The sequence below is a fragment of the Lepidochelys olivacea genome (assembly GCF_965140295.1).
Source record: "Lepidochelys olivacea isolate rLepOli2 genome assembly, chromosome: 2".
Lineage (NCBI taxonomy): Eukaryota > Metazoa > Chordata > Testudines > Cheloniidae > Lepidochelys > Lepidochelys olivacea.
This window is the reverse complement of record NC_140412.1, coordinates 255,645,656-255,652,575: the sequence shown is the minus strand read 5'-3', so window position 1 is coordinate 255,652,575 and position 6,920 is coordinate 255,645,656. Positions and strand designations below refer to the sequence as shown.

General features: G+C 40.8%; 1 protein-coding gene across 2 annotated transcripts in view; it reads right to left on the bottom strand.

Annotated features, from left to right (window-relative positions):
- The window catches only part of PRKAG2 (protein kinase AMP-activated non-catalytic subunit gamma 2), a 386,465-nt gene that overhangs the window by 141,669 nt on the left and 237,876 nt on the right, over positions 1–6,920 (bottom strand). The gene's annotated exons all lie outside the window — the stretch shown is intronic.

The following is a 6,920-nucleotide window of genomic DNA, read 5'->3' as shown; positions in this document are numbered from 1 at the left end:
TTTTAAAAGAAGAGGGTAACAAATGTTCCAACTGTAAGGTATTAAATCTACTACTATTTAAAACTAACTATAAACCTAAAACACTAATAAAAGTGGGAAACGGGTACAGCACAGTCACATGCTAGATACTGTCTCTGGCCAAAGGCAGTTGAGTAGGAACTGAGGTCAGTTTGCCCTCAGAGCTCTATATAGCAGGGGTGACCAAACTTACTGGCCCGCCGAGCCGCATATGACAATCTTCAGAAGTTCGAGAGCCGGGGCACAACTGCCCAGAAGCTGGGGCTCGGGCTTCAGCCCCACTCCTGCTGAAGCACCAAGCCCTGGCACGTGCACCCCACAGGGCTGAAGCCCCGGAACCCCCCTCCCCACTGGACAGAAGTCCCTACCCCACCATCCGCTGCAAGGCAGAGGTCCTGAGCTCTCCCCCCGCAGTCTGGGAGGCAGAGAATGGAGGAGCTGGGGGCTTGTGAGCTGCACTTTAATGGCAAGAGCCACAGTTTGGCCACCCAACTAGAATAGCCTCAGTTTAGGGCACGAAGATGTGTAGGGTGCATGTGCGGGCAGATAGGCACTGCTACCAAAAATCTCCATCAAAGGTGCAGGACACACTCATTTTAATGGAGCAACCCACAGTGACATTACTTAGATAAGAAGTGGGGTACCTTTTCCAAGTGAGATGGTCTCACTGCTTTCTGTAATGGTGCTAACAATAGTTGTATCCCATCTACATTAACATTTTAATAGTTTTCAACATCAGCTGAGGAGGAAGCGTGGAGGGAACTTATGCTGAAAACAAATGTGTCATTTTCCTTGTGAAAATACAGCTTCACTTGGAATGTGCATCCCACCTCACCTGTACTTCAGGCAGTAGTCTTACAGCAGTTCTGCACTGTGTTTACAGTTTGATCTAGCTACATCTATCATCCAAGTCAGGAATATTTACCCATGCCTTACGTGAACATTTCCTTCCTTGGAGTAATGAGGTCCACCAATCCGTGACATTAGATCTGTGAACCTCATTACAAATAAGAAACTAGTGAAACAGATACCAGTGCATCCACATAAAGTATGAATCCAAATAAAAAGTCTTATGTGTGTGTTTATCAATAAACACACAGGACCCAATTCTTCTCTCCCTCATGCTAGTGTAATTCAGGAGTAAGTCCGTTACCCTTAATGGGGTTACACTAGTGTAAACCATGTGCGCAAGGTGAATAGGTCTACATGCTTTCAGTGCTTTCACTTACACCACATCTGAATTGGACTCACATACTGTACTTAAAGGGATTTGTGTGTGTAATCAGGAGAAGACTTTAGTCCATAGAATGGGACTGAACAATGCATGCAGAAAGGTTTTTTGAAACCAGAAATCAGACAAACAAATGCTTGAAAGAACCTTATAAACCCATCTTTCCAGCTTCTCATCCTGGGTCTAATCCTCAGGGCTTGTCTCCACTGGGGATTTTTGCACCCTAAGTGCAGATGCACTGCATTGGTGTAGACTGAGGCTTGCAGTGGTGCTGTTTAACTTGGTTTCAGACTGGGGAAAGCTGCACCAGTAGCAAGTCACTTTTTACCCCAATGAAGTATATCTACAAGCTCCACTACTGCAAAAAGGCGGTGGGGGTTGGATATGGGTCAGCAAAGCCTAAGAAATATTTTTTATCAACTTCCACTCAGCTCAAAGGGAGTTTGAGATACCCAGTACCTGTCAGGGTCAGGCCACACCTCAACCAAGCTGAATGACATGTTTAAAGGGGAGTTTGTGTTTAATAAAACTAAACCATGAAGTCACGTAGTTGCTAAGGCACTGATGATACAGTCAGGAAATTATTAAATAATCACCTGAGGAAGGACTCCGTTATCCCACTGTTTGCAGTGCTGGTCCCAGAATATTAGACACTAGGTGAGTGAGGTAATATATTTTTATCCAATAAAAGATATTACCTCACCCACTTTGTTTCTCTGTTATCCCAGACATTTCCAGGGGAAAGTTAACCCATCTAATGATTAAAGAAATTAATTAGGCACTTAATGGTTTTTATGAAGAACTACATAAAAAGGACATTTGCTAAGCCTCTCCTGATAATTTTATTTAACTTGTTGAGAACAGTAAAACTGACTTTAAGATCACAAAATGCCCAGAAAAATATTGTTGATGCTCTACCATGGGTTTTATTTAGTGTGGTATTATGCAATATTTAGCTTATTTCTCTACAGTTTTAATGAAGTTCCTGACTCTTAAATGGTTCAGATTTACTGGGACAAAACAAGTTCCCACCCTTGCTTCATGTCTTCCCAGACTTACAGCTGCCCTTTCCAGCACTTATGGTTTGCTGGGCAGAACAGCATTCCTGTGGATTCGACAGCACTAATCACAAGTCTGGTTCAGAGTGGGTGTTGCAGACATATACAGATGATGCTTAATGCAATATGCCACAGCGAGATGCAAAAAAAAAAAAAAAAAGATCTGCAGTATTTTGAATATCCTCATCTCCTATTGATTTCAGTGGGAATTGAGGTTGCTCAGCATCTTTCAGATTCTAATGGAAGCCAACTTTCCTGTTCAATTCTCAGTTTCTGACAGGTTTAGATAAATGGTGGTTGGGAAGGTGCTTTTATCTTTGGTATCTTTTATGGATGTTCAAGTGTCTGCAGAGTGTTTAGGGTTTGGGGAAGCTATAACTGATGAAACTGACAAGTCACTAAAAGGAAAAAAACAACACATTAGTTCTGAAAGCCTTGCTGCTGGGACGTATCCATCCTGAGCTAATGGACTCAGTGAGTCAAAAGAAACCATTTCCAATATCAATAAACTGTGCCAAAAGAGTTATTTCCAGACACAGGGAAGCCACAGACTCACTGTCCTGAAGAGGCTAGCATCCCAGCTAGAGGACATAGGAAGCAGTGTATTAAAGGAGACTGAGGAGTGACATCTTTTAGCACTATTCTCACCCCATTAGGAATATGAAACTGGCTGCTGAGCACCGGACTGAGAGTCAGGAAATCAGGGTTCTATTCCTGCTCTACCAGACACTTCCTGCAGGCCTCCATTTTCAAGAATGTCCACTAATTTGGGGAACTTCTGTTTTTGGAAGCCCCACTTAAGACACCAGCCACCTGATTTTCACAGGTGCTGAGCATCCATGGCTCCAACGAAGTTAATGGGATCGGTTGGTACTCAGGACATCTGAATATCAGACCTGTGTGTCTCAAGTTGGGCACCCAAAACTGAAGCACCCAAAATTAGAACACACTTTTGAAAATATGGGCTTTACCCTCTCTGTGACTCAGTTTCCCCATCTGCAAAGTGGGGATAATTTTTCCATAGGGAGACAGCCCTATTAGATCATCTAGTCTAACATCTAAGATGTTACCTCCCAGAGTTGTTGTGAGACCTAATTTATCTGTATTTGTAAAACATTTTGAGATTCACATATGCTATCCCATGATTACTATTGAAAAAATCTTGCTGTTGTTATAGGTCTCGGCCTTGTAAATACAACATAAGGATCTTTGTAAAGGCCAAGTCACATTAAAAATGCCAAGTTTCAGATTTTTCATAAAGTCAAAATAAATGTTGGACTAACAAAACCTTGCACTAATTTAAAACTTATTGGACTAACATCTAAACAACCAATATTTCTAGAAATACCTGAAGTCATATGTGCGTAAAGTAGCTGCATTGTTCTACCACATATAAAACATAATGAAAAGAAAGTGAGATATAGCTTTATACCACATGGTTAGAAACAATACATCACAGGGTACTTAACAGTCATGGTTCAAATTCACTAAAGAAAGGTTTAACTTCTTCCTTTGGGAAGAAAGAAGCCCCTTCACACATTACTAAAAGCTCTCCTAGACAAATCAGGCAGAATAAATGATGTTATGGAGAAAGCAGTAAAAACTAGCAGTAAAAACTAGCCAGAAATTTTAGACACCTCCACAATGGAGTCAAGAAAACTCAGTATTCATCTAGGAGTCTGAAGAGGGAAAATATTTAAGAACACTTCAAATTTTTACTGATTTTAATAAGGAGGTGAATTGATGTACAAAGAATTCACCCAACGTTTCCCTCGCTGAAGAAAGAAATGTACAATGAGCCAAAGTGTCTTTATATCATCAAACCTAAATTGCTCTGCGATTTCTCCACTGAACAGATAAAGTAATAATTTTTAGTCAACACAGTAAAAGACATTAGAGATGGACAAAACCTATTAGGTCATCCAGTCAATCTCCTGTTGGTGCAGGATTGGGCCCTATAATTCTCCAGTGATTCTTCTTGTCCGATTTTAAGGGAGAATAAAAACTTTTTGCCTTGTTCCACTCCATTATTACAATGTCGCATTTCATTTAATTTCTAATGTCTTTTCCGGTGGCAATAAAAACATGGGACACACAAATAGAGAATTGTTTGCATTGCTTCTTACTGATGATTCATAAGCCCCAAGATTTGCAAGCTGTCCTAAATTTTAATTTGAATTAACATACAGAAGCAGCTGTTTACATTAGAGCTCATCCTCAAACATAGAAAAGATTTGAGATTGCCATGCTAGAACCAAACAATGCACCGATACATTTTCTCTGTTCTTTGGAAATATTACAGGGTACAGTTTTGAAGTATAGTGACTGACATTAAACAATCAACTGTTAACCGTACTGCTGTATCTGAAATACTGCAGTTTTTCCCCATACTACGTATAGGAGGAAAAACATTTCAGATATCACATTTCAGATAACATTGTTTGGTAATTGTTGACTTTATCACAGCAGCCACAGTAGCTACAAAGATGTAAAATATTTTTTCACTCTGCTCACCTAAAACACTGGAATTTCAACACAATTCTTAGTGTGAAACCACTCGAACTCATATATAGAAGGAAAAAGCAGGCATGCTTCCCTTTGTTTGACAGGAATACACTGGCAGCTTGCCAAGAGCCAAAAGGCCTTCCTTAACTTGAGTAAAATGGGCAAACTAGAAGAATGAGTGTGGTCCACTGCATGTATGGATCCCAGCATGCAATGCTCCATCTCAGTTTGAGGAGCCTCAAATTAGATCACGATGGCCAACACATGATGGGATGAGTAGAATCCATCAGTGTACTGAAGATGACAGCAGCCAAGGGCCACAGCTTTGGCCAACTCTAGCATAAAATATAGCAACTGGGATATTTAGCTTGTCATAAAAATACACTAATGTTGCTAATATAACTTCTTTCTCTATATAGGCCAATCCCTCACACAATAATTTCCTTTAAAGTCCTGGCTCTAAATAGCTTTTATCTGCTCCTCCCACTCAGACATAAACAGCACACTGCTTTTTTTCTCTTGGGAGTATTTGAAATCACAGCTTCTCTATTAGGTTTCCTTTGCAGAGTGGGTGACACCCACAATGGATGCTGTCATCTGCCAGCAACATGGTAGGATGCTGCTGGTTTCTTATGGGGAACAATGCTCACAGCTTGTGGTCTCCTGCCAGTGCCTCCCTTCAACTTGACAGCTCTGCTAAGTCCGTTTATGTGACAGGCTCAAGTCATCCCCTTTCAGAAAAAAGGCCACCATCTTTCCTGCACACACCATGCCCCTCACGAACCACACACCTACAGAGGTGGCTGCTGCAGATTTCAGATGAATGAGGGATGCTGCTGTTTCAGAACATGATCTTCCCTGCCACTTGTGCACACAATTGTCAATTTTGGCTAGTACTTGAGTGGAGCTGTGACCCTCCTCACATGGGGAGAAACTAAATGATACGGCCTGGAGTTTGCTGTTGTTTTTTGCTTTTTTCATTTATCTGCTAGGAATAACGTTGATCAGATTTGTGGGATTTATTGGACGCTTGCAGTAAATCACTTCTGAGGTTCTCACATGACTAAAGATCTGTTCAATATTCTCATACTTTTATCTGATCACGTACGGATCTAAACCATTAGTAACAAGTTTTCGTATCTTCCAAGGCTTAAGCATTTGCTGATTATTTAGACTCAAACTTCTTTAAAAAAGAAACAGAAAACAAGTTTTAATTTGCAACGGCTCAGAGTGCTGATTTTCCTCTGATTCCTTTCATAAATCAGGACAACGCTCCCCTTTCATTTGCATTCTTCTGCTAGCAATGAAAACAGAGGAGTAGGCAGGATACTGATGAATCTGAGTGGGGCCTACTCTTAGTTCAGTAAACTGATTCACTCCTCGGGCATGAAACTATGTCTATTTTAGCACTTAAGCAAATGGTGCAAATTATACAATATGATGTTTAATACAGCTATTTAATGGCTGTAAAATGATACTCCCACATGCATGTGGAGAATTATTGGCTCTTTTTAATCAAGTAGTGTTAGTGACATACTGTACACATATACAGAGTTGTAAAATAACATACAGCTTTATAAAAAAGTAAACTTGAAAAGTAACCTGAATAGTCATTGTGACAAAAACAACATGGATTCCTCCCAGCAAATGTTCTTGCCAGTCCTAGCATTCTCAACACAGAGATTCAAAACATCACAGGCTCCTGAGGAGCCACAGCCCTCACAGTTGAATTATTCAGCCCATATTTGAGATGGAAAAGCCATCTCCCTATTGGTGGCCAAGGATTGTGGCCCTTCCTCTCAGCTTCCCAAGTAAGATAGGGCAGCATTGATTCCAGCTGCTTTAGCAGGTCAGCTTCAGTGTGACTGAAATAAATGGGAGTGGGGGTGTCTGCATGTGGCAGGTAAAGGAGTCCATGGGTGCTGCTTAAAATATGGTGTGTTAGCATGGGAGCATTATGAACCGCACGAAAACTGAGAATATGCTGGCTGTTAACCCAGGTGGTAACTGGAAGTGACATTCAGTTTTAGTTTCACTGTTGCATCATAGTTGGGTTTTTTTTTTTATCTGCAGTTCACAAAATGGCATTCTGAACAATCACTAAGTAA